General features: G+C 37.4%; 1 long non-coding RNA gene across 1 annotated transcript in view; it reads left to right on the forward strand.

Moving 5' to 3' along the window:
- Positions 1 to 15,373, forward strand: part of LOC135196453 (uncharacterized) — a 53,811-nt gene that overhangs the window by 23,081 nt on the left and 15,357 nt on the right. Inside the window, exon 2 of the long non-coding RNA XR_010310414.1 lies at positions 11,479 to 11,625. This is a non-coding gene — a long non-coding RNA (uncharacterized LOC135196453). The remainder of the gene's footprint in view (positions 1 to 11,478; positions 11,626 to 15,373) is intronic.

Consider the following 15,373-nt stretch of genomic DNA (forward strand, 5'->3'; position numbering starts at 1 on the left):
CAACGCAGGCCTAATGTAATTATGAAAGATGTAGTAAAAAAAAAAAAATAAAAGCAAAGGAAGACTAGGCAAATTTTAAAGACAAAATGATAAGCCCTTTTGAAATGCAAAAGGAGCAATATTTTTCGTCTTTCTTTTAGCCTTGAAACGAATCTAATAACAATTTCGTTTCTTCAGCGGCTAAAGTCCTGGATACAATCGGGGCTTACCTCCGTCCTAGACTATACGATTTCCCTCGGGGCCTGAATGAGAGTGTAACTCTCCTTCGCTCCTCCAACACTCAACCCCCCCCTCCCAGCCCCCCCCCCTCCCCCCCCCCCCCCCCCCCCCCACCCCCCCCCCCCCAAAAAAAAAAAAAAGATAGACGGAAATTAATTTTTCTGTGTTATTTTTCCCTTTTCTTTGCTTTCAAGACTAAAATAGGCTGAGAAGGACATGAAAAATGAAAATTTAAACAATGAAAAAGTGGAATTAGAAAAAAATTAGGTCATGCGAGTCATTGCCGTTTTTTTTTCGTTTTTTTTTTTTACGTTACCAATTTTTTTCTGGCGTATATTTTTTACTGTGCTTTAATGGTCGTATATTTTTTTCGTATTTTATTTCTGTGCCTCTGCATTATTTTCTTTGACTATGACCAAATGTTTTAGTGAATTATTACACCGGCATACCCATTTCCTTCACTAATTTTGAGCGTAATTTTTCGTTCATTTTCGTTTTGTGAAATGCAACCACTTTTTATGGTAGAAGGTCTCGTTTGTTTTTAAATGCGCATTCCGAGGCTTTTTTGTCCGATATTGCTGTTTCCTGTTGGTATATAACTCTAATTAATGTTTCGTTAAAATATTATTTTTGGTTCTCGTTTAAAGATTTTCACGGAACAGTTTGATTAACACTTTTTGAGCCTATTTGTACTTGTTAGTGTCTTATTCCAACATACACGCCCATGCGTGTATATATATATATATATATATATATATATATATATATATATATATTATATAAAATGTGTGTATGTATGTATGTATGTATATATGAGAGAGGGGGGTAGAAAGGGGTTGGGGGGCGATGGGCCACGAAAACTATACGTTGAAAGAGGTCGGGTTCGTCGGAACATAACGTAATCTGTTGTTAGCGAAAGCAGACACACCCAGTGATGACGATGACCATTTAAGGACGAATCAGGATACATCTCTCTCTCTCTCTCTCTCTCTCTCTCTCTCTATCTCTATCCTCGCTCCTCCTCCTCCTCTCCTCTCTCTCTCTCTGTCTCTCTCTCCTCTCTAACCTATGTTTTAGCTGTAAAATGAATGTTTTCCTTAAATACATTTGCTGACGGGAATATCTTTGAATTAATTATGTAAATTTCTTCATTACATTAAGTGCTCCCAAAAGTAGTTTAATAAATTAATAGATAATTAAATTAATGTATATTTCGTTAGTGGGACGTGTTTCCTGATTAATAATATTCCTTTTCTAATGTTAGCGGCACAGACACATCAAGGCAAGAGGCGCACCTTGAGAATTTCATTCAGTGAAATTTCCAATTTCTTTTGAAGATTCATTTTTCCTTCTGTTCCTGATTTGTTCATTTATTCCTCGGAAGTCTTGTGCCCTTGCGTAAACATGTAAATTACAAGGAAGTCACTTTAAGGCTGATTTCTTCTTAAGCTTAACGTAAATCATTTATTTTTGAACAGCAATTAACCTCGAGTATGGACTGTCCAAGAATGACTTTCATGTTTGCAGATCTCTTCTTTTTAGATCACTGAGAGTAAGTAGTACGTCTCAAGAACAACTTCTTTTCTGGCGGGCGAGTGTGTCGTACAAAGCGGCGAAGTTGGAGCTCAGATCCGCAGGAAAGAGATAAAGGAAATCGTAACAGTCAAACCAGCTAATTGATGGCCAATCTGCTCCTTGAATAGTGATTACAGTCAAAGGCTTCACGAAGCACGATGTCCAGTATATTAAAGCTTATGACTTATATACGTAAACAATAAACTTGCGAATAATCTGTAAACAAATCTGCTTTTTGAACAGTGATAAGTCAGAGGATTCGGCAAGTATGATATCCGGTATATTAAAGAAAATGGCTCATATGTATGAACAGAATGAAATAGGCGAATAATAAACAAATGCATCTGATAATTACTCAAGCAGGAAAAAAAAACACACACAAAGTCAATAAAAAAAGCGAAGGCATTTCGTGTGTGTGGTATATATATATATATATATATATATATAATATTATATATATATATATATATATATATATATATATAATATATAATATATATATATATATATATATATATAAATAGTATATATATATATATATATATAATATATATATATATTATATAATATATATAATACGTATATATATAATTAATCTGGGGAATGATCAGTGCCCAAATGCACCAGTTAATTAAGCAGAGAAAATAAAACTCGCACTCAAGGTCAATAAAACAAAAATGCAAAGGCAAAAAGGCAGAATTCCGAGGGAAATACCCAAGGACGCGGCGTAACGGGCGCGGGAAATCCATTTAAGAGCTAAGCGCGGGCAGGGAGGACGCATTAAGCCCATTAGGTCAGCCGTGACAAGGAAAAAGGAGAACAGCGGCGTTCCGGAAATCGAATTGCAAATTTAAAGGAAGAGTCTTATACGTTTTATATGGTACAGTGAGTCGGCGAACCAACGTTGATGTCTTCCAAACAGCACCGTCTGATATTTAAGCAAAAGAATGGCACTTTAGAATGCAGTGCTTTTTATACATCTATCTACATGACAACATTGTTGGTTGTTCATCGTAAGCACTGTCCTATTTGGGTGAACATTTAAGTATTTATGTTTCCAGAGAGGAAGAGGGCCAGTCTTGCAGAGGAATAAAAACGAACAATAAACGGATCAAAAGTACCGACGGATCAGGAAAACAGATACGAATATCCCTCATTTATAGTTTTTTTGTCGAGTCATTATAAAACATGAAAGACTTAATTAATCGATTTTCAAATATCATGGTCCCAATAACATGTTCAGTTGCCTCATGCCTTACTAGCACTATATAAAAAAGAATAATTATCCCATATTTAATAAAAATAAGTTGAATATTCATGAATAATCAGGACCGAATAATGTTTCCAGTTAAAACTTGCGAGCCTTCCAAGTGTACAACATTCGTTGGTCATAGAAACTAACGCATGCTCTCAGGCGTTTCGTACGCGTATGTGAGTCGCCTAACGGCTATGGTCATCGATATATCAATTTATCGAACGCACTTTTTTTTCCCTTTTTTTTTACGCGTCAGGTCACGTCCATTGATATCAAACTGTGTGAGTGGAAGCCTGCAATTCTAGATGGACATGAAACCGAATCATATAATCCTCTTCATTTTATGTTTTGTTCTATTTGGGGAAAACTGGCTTCATACTTTCCCCTATTCAGGTTTCGAATAATGTTTGTAATAATAGTTAATTTATGATTATCCGATTTCTTTTCGGAGATTTGACAGACATTCATATGAATGTTAGAGCTATTTCGATTATCGTTAATATACCATTTACGAGAACATGTATGGAATGATTAATCGGTTCCGTGAGTATTAAACAAAACAACCTTTTATGTAAACACGCCTGGAAATATCATGTGCAGTAAATGTTATATATATATATATATATATATAATATATATATATATATATCTATATATATATATATATATATATATATATATCTTATATAATGTTTATTCCATTACCGCTTATATTACATATTTTGTCATTGTTAATCTTATTATTGCATTTCTCCGCACCACTTCCGATTTAAATACATGTGTATTGGACCTATTAGTATGTAAATAGCTATGTCCATTGCAACAATACCTGGGACCAGGTGTTCTATCTGGAAAATGTATGAATCAAGCTCAGCCCTCACATTTCCTGCCCCCCACTCTCTCTCATTTTCTGCCCATAAAATAAAAATATTATATTATAGATAGATATATATATATATATATATATATATATACATTCCAGGGATTCACAAATAACTTAGAAGATAGCAATAAATAGTAAAATATATCCCAATACATTTACAAATAACTGAAAAGATAGCAACGAGAAGCAAAATACATCCAAATGCATTTACAAATAACTGAAAAGATAGCAACGAGAAGCAAAATATATCCCAATGTATTTACAAATAACTTGAGAAGATAGAAATAAGTAGCAAAATATATTCCAGTGCATTTACAAATACCTGAGAAGATAGTAAGTTTTTTTCCATAACTTTTTCGTCACTTCAGGAAAGGTTCATTCGTGTAAATGATATTCTCTCTCTCACCTCCCACCCTTTGCATTACAGTCATTCGGTGTAATAATAACAGGTCTGATCGATTACCTCGTGATGAACCGTTTGTCGGAGATATGTCCGAATGAATTTCCCCCTCGAGTTTATTTTGTGATTTCGTATCTCACTTTTTTCTCGTCTCTAATCTCTACTTGATTAAGATGATTCAGTCACGCGATTTCTATCTGGACTTTGTGTGTTTGTTTTTCTGCATTATTTGCTTTGTTTACGTTTTTCTGCATTATTTATTTTGTTTACAAGCCCTGGATACTCTTTATATCAAAGTATGAATGAGAACCGAACTGGAAAAATAATAGTACGTTGGAATACAGTTTTGAGCTTTGTGGTTCGAATGTTTTTCCCCATTGTGATATTGGGAGATTTGAATAGCAACATAGTTATGGAAGGGATTTAGTCAGGGGCTGGCCAGTATATACCAAATGGCCCATTTTATATACGAAGTGTCCATTTTCATTTTAGGGTGTGTTTAAACAAGCATTTGAGCGCGCTCGCTCGTCCGACAGCTTATGCGCAGGAGTTTGAGAGAAGATGGTCATGCTTATACAAACAATTTTTCAAATGTTATATATATATATTATATATATATATATATATATATATATATATATATATATATATATATATATATATATATGACTAATAAAAAATCACAGTAGATGCACGTTACTTCATTAAATAAGCGAATACCACAGGAAAATGATAGGCAGAAATCCAAGCGCTTTCGTCTTTACTATGACAAAAGCGCTTGGATTTCTGCCTATCATTTCCCGGTGGTATTCGCTTATATTATATATAATGTATCAGCTCCTGCGCCATCCATATACTGAATAATCATAGTCATTACTATCCATCTTATCATTTTTTTCTTTACGTATCACCCTGTCAAACTCCTTGCCACCTTTTTTCATTTGCTATCCCCTCTTCTCACTTTACCTCTTTTTCTTCCGCCTTCACCCTGGAGGTTACTTTCACCTCACTCTCATTAAACTTTCCCATCATAATATTCTTGTCCACATTCTCAGCTTCTCGTCTGTTAAAACTAGTTTCCCTTTTCAACTTCACTTCCAAAGAATGATTTTATATAGCTTTCAAAAACCCCTTTTCCTAATGACACCCATGAAACTGCTCTTCCATCTCTTCTGTACTAATACGCAACAGTATGAGTAATTTTCCTTCCTGTTTCCCTTTCTATTGAGAACCTTGTTTTGATTGCATCTCTATCCAATCGTCAAGTTCCTTTCAGAATAACAGTTTATCACGCCATCATCAACTACAAGGAGCATCATCAACTGCTCCTTCTTGATAACCTCTCAGGCTTAGCCTTCAGATCTCTAGGAATGTTCTCTTTCATTCTCATCCTTCTCCGTGCCTGGACCATAGGCACTGACTGTCGCTGCTTTCTCTCGGGCTACTTTCATTTTCAACCACGAAGTCCTAGAATTAACGCGTCTGCACCCTTTCACAAGTCTCCAGTCACTCTGACACCTTCAGAACCACCACCAGCCCCAGATCTCGCTGACGTATCATGAGTACTGACCGGTGTCCTTTCACTTCTGCGTCAGTTTGTCAAAACATCAGACATCGTTTTCTCAATCATACCCATTTTTTTATATATATTTCTGCTCGTGTCAATCACACTTTCAGACGCTGGAGACAAATCTCCGAGCAGTAATACAAGACCAGGGTGGAAAAAATACATACTACAGCGGCCAGGCAGTTGATGACTGATATTGTTAAGCGGCCAGGCAGTTGCTGACTGAAACCTAAGTGGCCAGGCAGTTGATGACTGATATTGTTAAGCGGCCAGGCAGTTGCTCACTGAAACTTAAGCGGCCAGGCAGTTGATGACCGATACTGTTCAGCGGCCAGGCAGTTGCTGACTGAAACTTAAGCGGCCAGGCAGTTGATGACTGATACTGTTCAGCGGCCAGGCAGTTGATGACTGATCCTGTTCAGCGGCCAGGCAGTTGATGACTGATCCTGTTCAGCGGCCAGGCAGTTGATGACTGATACCGTTCAGTGGCCAGGCAGTTGATGACTGATACCGTTCAGCGGCCAGGCAGTTGATGACTGATACCGTTCAGCGGCCAGGCAGTTGATGACTGATACTGTTTAGCGGCCAGGCAGTTGATGACTGATACTGTTCAGCAGCCAGGCAGTTGCTGACTGATACTGTTCAGCGGCCAGGCAGTTGATGACTGATACCGTTCAGTGGCCAGGCAGTTGATGACTGATACCGTTCAGCGGCCAGGCAGTTGATGACTGATACCGTTCAGCGGCCAGGCAGTTGATGACTGATACCGTCAGCGGCCAGGCAGTTGATGACTGATACCGTTCAGCGGCCAGGCAGTTGATGACTGATACCGTTCAGCGGCCAGGCAGTTGATGACTGATACCGTTCAGCGGCCAGGCAGTTGATGACTGATACCGTTCAGCGGCCAGGCAGTTGATGACTGATACCGTTTAGCGGCCAGGCAGTTGATGACTGATACTGTTCAGCGGCCAGGCAGTTGCTGACTGAAACTTAAGTGGCCAGGCAGTTGATGACTGATACTGTTCAGCGGCCAGGCAGTTGATGACTGATACTGTTCAGCGGCCAGGCAGTTGATGATTGATCCTGTTCAGCGGCCAGGCAGTTGCTGACTGATCCTGTTCAGCGGCCAGGCAGTTGCTGACTGATACTGTTCAGCGGCCAGGCAGTTGCTGACTGAAACTAAAGTGGCCAGGCAGTTGATTACTGATACTGTTCAGCGGCCAGGCAGTTGCTGACTGAAACTTAAGCGGCCAGGCAGTTGATGACTGATCCTGTTCAGCGGCAGGCAGTTGATGACTGATACTGTTCAGCAGCCAGGCAGTTGCTGACTGAAATTTAAGCGGCCAGGCAGTTGATGACTGACACTGTTTCAGCGGCCAGGCAGTTGATGACTTGTACTGTTCAGAACAGGGAGGATACCGTCAGTCTATTGCCGTCGTCCTCAAAACGCTTCTCTGCCCTTAAGGGTCATTTAATCACTCAAAGGATCCACAATCCTACATTGAACACACTTCGTCTTTGTGCCCCGGTGCATTTGTATCCATTCCAAATCAATGACATTTCAAGAGGCAGCAGTGGCCAGCTTATACCCTAGGCTGTTGCCGTGGCAGCTGTCAATTCAACACGGATATAACGCATGAAAACACGCTCCTGCGTGCAGTGTGTGTGTGTGTGCGCGAGAGTGTGTGCGTGCGTGTGTGCACACGACACGTCAGAGTGGAAGGCGACTGAGTACATAATTCGACATTTGGCCTGTCGCTACCTGCACCAGGTAATTTGTTGCCAGGTGTAACATCATGGGGGAAGGGTGGTTGGGGAAAGAGCGTTAAATTACACGGATAGAAACCCAATAGAAGACGCAATTATGTAATTGGGGGTTATTTGGCATGGAGAAGTAAAAGGCTTAGGTTTTGGCGCCAACAGTGATTTTGAACTGGAAATCTTAACGAAATCAGTTGACAGTTGAAATAGTTTGACCGCCGCGACGCTGATGCTTCTTTGAAAACTGGACATTTTAAGAAGAATATTTTTATATTACGCTGGATTATATCGTTTAAGGGCTTCAGGTATATCCATTAATTTGTAAACATATTAGTTTTGTTTCGTCGATGTACGTTCTTACATGGGGAACTCATTGTCAATATTGTTATTCAAACAAAAACTAAAAACTTGGAGGGAAAATTGGGGGGAAAAAAGAAGAAGAAAAAAAGGGGTCGGGAGTAATACTGACGAATATATTATGGCATTACTCTCAAGGTTATCATTTATTGCTCCTCTAACGTCATGAACGTCACGATTCCTCCAATGAAGATTGTAACAAAAAATAGATTGAATATATACGATTGGTAACATTTCCGCAATGAGAATTAAATAAATTCTGGAGACGACTGACCACTGGTCTTAAAACTGGGTTGCTTGTAGCCAGTCCATGATGCTTATAAAGCAGTACCATACAGAGAGAGAGAGAGAGAGAGAGAGAGAGAGAGAGAGAGAGAGAGAGAGAGAGAGAGAGAGAGAGTCACTTGGCTATCCAGACCGGTCGATTAATCTTTTTTTTTTCCCTAGTCCCGTTATACGTAGTATAGATAGGGATAACCTGTGCTGGTGAAGAAATCACAAAATATATTGAAGAAAAAGTGATCAAGGTGTTAAAGATGATTTGTATATCACGTGTTAACTCAAGCTCGAATAATTGTTATCTCCATGGAAAGATATACCTATATCTTTAAAAGTACGTAATGTAGAGGACATACGGAAAATTTTAATGGAACATGGGATACGCTACATCCACAAATTTAATGATTCAGCTTATAGAAATACATATTGTTCCAACTGTTTCCCTGTATTTTGTCCTGACATATTTTAAGTTCCGCATTTTGTTCTAATCAAGTTCCGTATTTTGTTCTAATATATTTTAAGTTCCGTATTTTGTTCTAATGTATCTCAAGTTCCGTATTTTGTACTAAAATATTTCAAGTCCCGTATTATTTCCGTAACTGGATGAGTATCAAATAAGAAATTTCAGAATATTTACAAAAATATCTCAATTTGGTCATTCAAGCGTAGGTAATCTTGCAGCCAAACACTTTTACAGTGAGCTAGTTTATTTTGGCCTTACTACCGGCATCATAAACGAAGTAAATATCGTTAACAAAGATAACTGTAAAAAAAAAAATCTGTCCGCTTAATTAGGCGGCAACGGGTGTGGGGAGATTACCCTCAGTTGTAAAAACAACTCACAGGGTGAAAGGTGTTTTTACTGCGTCACCGGGGATTTTTTTTTTTTTTAAGCGTTTGACAGCCTTTTGAAAAAAAAACAAACTATAATCTCTGCCATTCCCTTAACACCTCTGACGTCACACCGGGGTGGGGGGGGGGGGGGGGGGGAGGGGAGGAGGTGGGCTTCTTAGTTATGGAGGGACGGAAATGAGCCGGATGTCAGTAATACGATGCAGCCATTGTATGAAATGATCGCTGTTAAGGCGTTGCCTGGCAGTTGTTTGCATTTTCTGGCTGTGGGGCTCCAGTTCTGAGCCCAAAATTGTGACAGTTTTATTGTACACAGCTTTATTTAATTGTCAGGTTAAGAATGTGGTGTGTATTTAAATGCGTGCATAGCTTGCTTTGTTGAATTTGTCAGGGCCATTCTGCTGTCACGAGAGGAAGAGAAAGAAAGATCGTTATTCTATGAATATATATATATATATATTATATATATATATATATATATATTATATATATATATATATATATATATATATATCATCATCAGCCGTGGAAGGAAGAGAAGACGATGAATTGACGAGCTAATAAAATTTGAGGGTATATACTGGCATAGAAAGACCACAAACAGAAGGGAGTGGAATGGTATTCCTACCCCTGCTTCGTTTGCAATTTCTAGGGACCCAGTCTGTTATTCTTATTGTCCATTTATTATCTGACATTCTCATTGTATGTCCTGCCCACGTCCATGCCTTTGTCTTACTTGTTGTTAGAATATATATATATATATATATATATATATATATATTGTATGTATGTATGTATATATACGTATATATATCCTTCGAAGAGGGATAAATGAAAAAAAAAGGCAATAGCAGCTGAAACATTCCTACACAGGGGACTGAATTGGAGATGAAACCTAACACAAAATCATCTGCTTCACACACCTACACACGAGAAACGTCAGAATCATGTCGAACAACCCACACACACACACACACATATCATTCAGCTGTGTATCTTGTTTACACTCCCTTACTTCCTGGGTATTAGGGCACCTCCTTTTCCAATTTACGCAGGTTTTAGCAACTGTATCTCCACATTGCTTTTGATTTATAGACACCTGTCACCAACCATTCGTCCCCCATTCTGTTCACATGACTGAATCATAGAGAAACCCTGATCCTTTCTTTCTCATATTCTCATGCCACATAATATGCAAACAATTCATGTCAGCATCTTCATTTTTTTTTCGTTCATTTTAGCACGACATCATCAGCAGAGTTAGCTCATTAATCCCTTCATATATTCCTGCCTTGGCTTCCGTAGGGGATCGAAGTCCCTTCTCAACCTCGTGCACACACCCTCATCGCTTCACCTCTTTTCACACTATCATTTATTACATTTTGCCCCTAAATACTTATATGAATCACCCTTTTTCCGTTGTTCCACCACGCGAGTGTGAGCACCAGTTGCTTCTGTTCCTATTTTCCATTTACCATCATACGGTTGCTTACGTCTCCTCCCACATTTTTTTCTACGTTCAAACGTCTTCACTAATTTCTGCCGTTTCTTTTTGTTTTCCCCGGTCAGTACTTTAGCTTCTGCAAATATCAGCCATTTCGTATTCCATTCGCTACCCATTTGCTTATTTCAAAGATTTGCGTATAAATCGAAGGTTTTCTTTTCGTCTTCTCGAGTAATTCCATCCATAAAGAAACTGAAGAGAAATGGAGACATAACACGCACGTGTTTTAGACTCTTTTACACTAATCAAGTCTCTTTCTTGCCCACATATTCCAACTCACACTTTGTTTTTCTCAGAATAACTTTTGATCATTTCCGAAAATTATTTTCTGTTCAATACATTGCCAGTACCTCTGTACTACACCTCTAATTAATTTTATAAGCTTTTTCTATGCCTAAGTATGCCTAGTTCAGCTTTTAATTTTTTTTTAAGTTCCCACATACTTGTCCCATAGCAAAACGCTACATACACACTTTCCTTTGTCGAAACCCAGTGTTCTTACCCTGTCAATGGTTCTGTCATCGAAATCCTACCATATGTTCTTATTGTTTACAAGCTAAGCTGCAACCCTATTTGGAAAGGTTGAGTGATTAAGTATACTATGAAGCAGTTGTTTGACTATTGCTAATTCTACCAGTATTGGTTTTTAGCCATACATTTTCATGTTCATTTCTAATTTTTTTTTTTTATCTCGTCACAGCCAGCATTAACACTATTACTGTCATTATTTCTAGCTGTGAATGCATTGCATGTGGATATTGCTATAATAATTAAAACTTTCTGAAGACCTTATATAATTATTCCTTTATTCCGTCTTCTTTCCCAGGCTCAGCGGTAACTTCATCTACACCATAGTCTGAGTGAACATCAGAGAGACTGTTCTTTTGCAACGTTGAACGACGTGTCCCATGGCAGTAAGCGAAAGCAAGATTCAACACATCTAAGGATATGGTATTTCCCGACTGTGGTTCACGTAAGTTTTTGTTATTATGAAGAATTTTCATATCTTCGGTATTGTATTAGACATCATCTTACGAGTACATCTTCACCTCTTTCCCATGAGTTGTTATGCTCAGAAAATGTCTCCTTACATGGTTAAATAGACTTATTACTTTCATTAAAAAGTGCAAGTGGTACCATTTTTACATCACCACAGACATTTCCATGTGTGTCACGTATGCACTTACTGCATCCATAGGAGTGGACATACATACATACATACATATATATATATATATATATACTATATATATATATATATATATTATATATATATATATATATATATCTGCACATCAGTTTGCATAAGCATTTTTGTGTACGTTCGTATGCTGAGCAGCCAGACAGCTGAAATTCGTGATGAAATTGCGAAAACAATTGACTCTTACAGACCTTACAGACCTTACATCTTGTTCGGGTTGCCCCAGGTCCTCAGTGTGAGGCACCTCTAATGTCTACCAGAGAGTTGCTAGTACATCTTCCGGTATATTTTGCATCTTCCAATCTTGGATGGTCTGGGATGCAGTTTAGATATTTGTCGAGCTTATTCTTAAACACATCTACGCTCACTCCTGATATATTCCTCAGATGAGCTGGCAACGCATTGAATAGACGCTGCATTATCGATGCTGGTGCGTAGTGGATTAATGTCCTGTGTGCTTTCCTTATTTTTCCTGGTATAGTTTTGGGCACTATTAATCTACCTCTGCTTGCTCTTTCTGATATTTTTAGTTCCATGATATTTTCTGCTATTCCTTCTATCTGTTTCCATGCCTGAATTATCATGTAGCGTTCTCTTCTCCTTTCTAGACTATATTAATTTTTAAAGAATTGTAGTCTTTCCCAGTAGTCTAGGTCCTTAACTTCTTCTATTCTAGCTGTAAAGGACCTTTGTACACTCTCTATTTGTGCAATATCCTTTTGATAGTGTGGGTACCATATCATATTGCAATATTCAAGTGGACTACGAACATATGTTTTATAAAGCATAATCATGTGTTCAGCTTTTCTTGTTTTTGAAGTGCCGTAACAAACACTTCCCATTTTTGCTTTACATTTTGCCAACAGAGTTGCTATTTGATCATTGCATAACATGTTTCCTATTCATCATCACACCAAGGTCTTTAACTGCTTCCTTATTTGTGATGGTCTCATTATTAGGTCCCTTATATGCATATAGCTTTCTTCTCTGTCTCCATAATTTATTGATTCAAATTTATCAGAGTTAAATACCATCCTATTTACCTCTGCCCAATCATATACTTTGTTAAGGTCTCTTTGTAGAGCGTTCCTATCTTCATCACAAGTAATTTCTCTACTTATTCTTGTGTCATCTGCGAAACTACTCACTACCGAATCCTTCACATTATTGTCTATGTCTTCAATCATAATAACAAACAGTATTGCAGCTAACACCGTACCTTGCGGCACACCGGATATTACCTTGACTTCATCGATTTCTCGTCGTTTGCAATAACTATCTGTTTTCTGTTGTGTAAAAATTCTTTTAACCATCTTCCTACTTTATCCACGATATTGTGTTTTCTAATTTTCTTCGCTAATATATTATGGTCTACTTTATCAAAAGCTTTTGCAAAGTCTAAATAAACCACATCTGTTTCATTTCCGCTTTTCATATTTTTGAATATGTTCTCACGGTGGACTAACAGTTGGGTTTGTGTACTTTTTCCGGGTACGAAACCATGTTGTCCTTTATTAAACAAATTATTTTTTATTAAATGTTTCATAATATTTTTCTTCATTACCCTTTCATACACTTTCATAATATGTGATGTTAGACTCACAGGCCTATAATTACTTGCCTCTAGTCTTGATCCACTTTTGAAAGTAGGGGTAATATATGCTAATTTGTGCTCATCATAAATCTTGCCTGTATCTACACTTTGTCTTAATAATATTGCAAGTGGCTTTGCGATAGAATGAACTACTTTCTTTAACAAAATAGCAGGAATTCCATCAGGCCCTGCAGCAGCTCCATTTTTAATTTCTTCGCATATGAGTATAATAGCTTGGGGTTTTGCTTGATATTTAATAGGGTTTTTTCTTCCAAGTCCCGTTTTTCATTTTCTTTTGATTGTATAATCTTTTGTTCTGCATTTTCTATCTTACTTTTTAGTTCTATAACTTTCCATGCATTTTTTCTTTTGCAAGACCTTTTTTCCACTTTCTGATTTTTCTGGAACAAGATCCTTCTGTCTCTTGGTATGCATGAATGATGTTTACTTTTCTTCTTCGGTATATATTTTTCCACTATTTTCTCCAATATTTTATATAATATCTCCGTATTTACCCTTATGTCATCCACTTACGAAAATGTTATCCCAATCTTTGTTTAATTCTTCATTAATTTCTGGACCATTTTATTTTTTACTGTAGAAGTTGTATTTTCCATATCCTTCCCACTTTTTCATTTCTTGCTTATCTCTATTTTCACTTGCTTTGGAATGAACTGTTAATTCTATGACATTATGGTCTGAAATATTCGCATTATAAACTATTATTTCTTTAACATAATTCATCTCGTTCACAAATACTAGGTCTAAAGTATTTTCCTTTCTTGTTGGCAGGTGATTTATTTGTTGAATGTTGTATTCTAGTAGCATATCTAATAGCTTTTCAAATTGCCTCTTATCTTCTGCACTACTATTACTCTCTTTTTTATATGTATAAGTACAACCACAATCTCCTATTCGTTCTTTCCATTCTACGAAAGGAAAGTTGAAGTCACCAGATAGGAGAATAGTCCAGTCCTTGTGATTTCTACATATATCATCCAATTTTTCAATTATTAAGTCAAACTCTTTAGTATTAGGAGGTCTATATATTACTATGTTCATCAATTTTTCAGATTCAAATTCTACTGCTATTAGTTCACATTCTGAGTTACTATATTTCTCATATATTTTTCCTTGTTTTTTGTCTTTCCCATATATTGCGGTTCCCCCTTGATTCCTATTTTTTCTATCTGATCTATAAGTTTGGAACCCTTTTATTTGATCATCATTCCCAGTCTCTTGGGAATACCAGGTTTCACTTATATTCATTATATCTATTTTCTTTTCATTTTGGGTTAGTTCTTCTAAGTACTCTATTTTTCTTTTTGAGTTACTCGTAACTAAACCCTGCGCATTCATCACTATGATGGTTTGCGTGTTTTCTCCTTCATTTAATACTGGTAGTAATAAGGATTTTCCCATGTCTCTTTCCTGTTCTGGTATGTTGTTCTTTTTTTCATTTCCAGAAATTCTGACATTAAAAAATCCAACTTGGGGAGAGAGAGAGAGAGAGAGAGAGAGAGAGAGAGAGAGAGACGTGTGGTGTAAAGCCATACTTGGTTGCGTATTGTGTGACCACCGTTGAATTTATTAGATTTTGGTGAGTGTTCTTCTGAGATGAACTGAGCTGACTTAGTCTAACCGGTGTCCGCCTTTCTCAAACACTGCGTCGATTGTCAAGTACATTTGACGAGATTTTTAATTCTGCTCTCGTGCTCTCTGTATGCCCTTGATGCAATACCACGAATTGCCATTTGTAAGAAGAATAAGTATATTGCATGACACGACTTTACCAGCAGGATCTTTTGACGACAGTTTGTACCAAGAGCGACAATTTCGAACAGATAAACTTATTCTGAGATGGGAGTGAGTATCCAGTGCGGACGTTGTATGAAGCCATGGTCTGTCCAGATGACATGGATTCGG

The sequence above is a fragment of the Macrobrachium nipponense genome, chromosome 17 (genome assembly GCF_015104395.2).
Source record: "Macrobrachium nipponense isolate FS-2020 chromosome 17, ASM1510439v2, whole genome shotgun sequence".
NCBI classification, from domain to species: Eukaryota; Metazoa; Arthropoda; class Malacostraca; order Decapoda; family Palaemonidae; genus Macrobrachium; species Macrobrachium nipponense.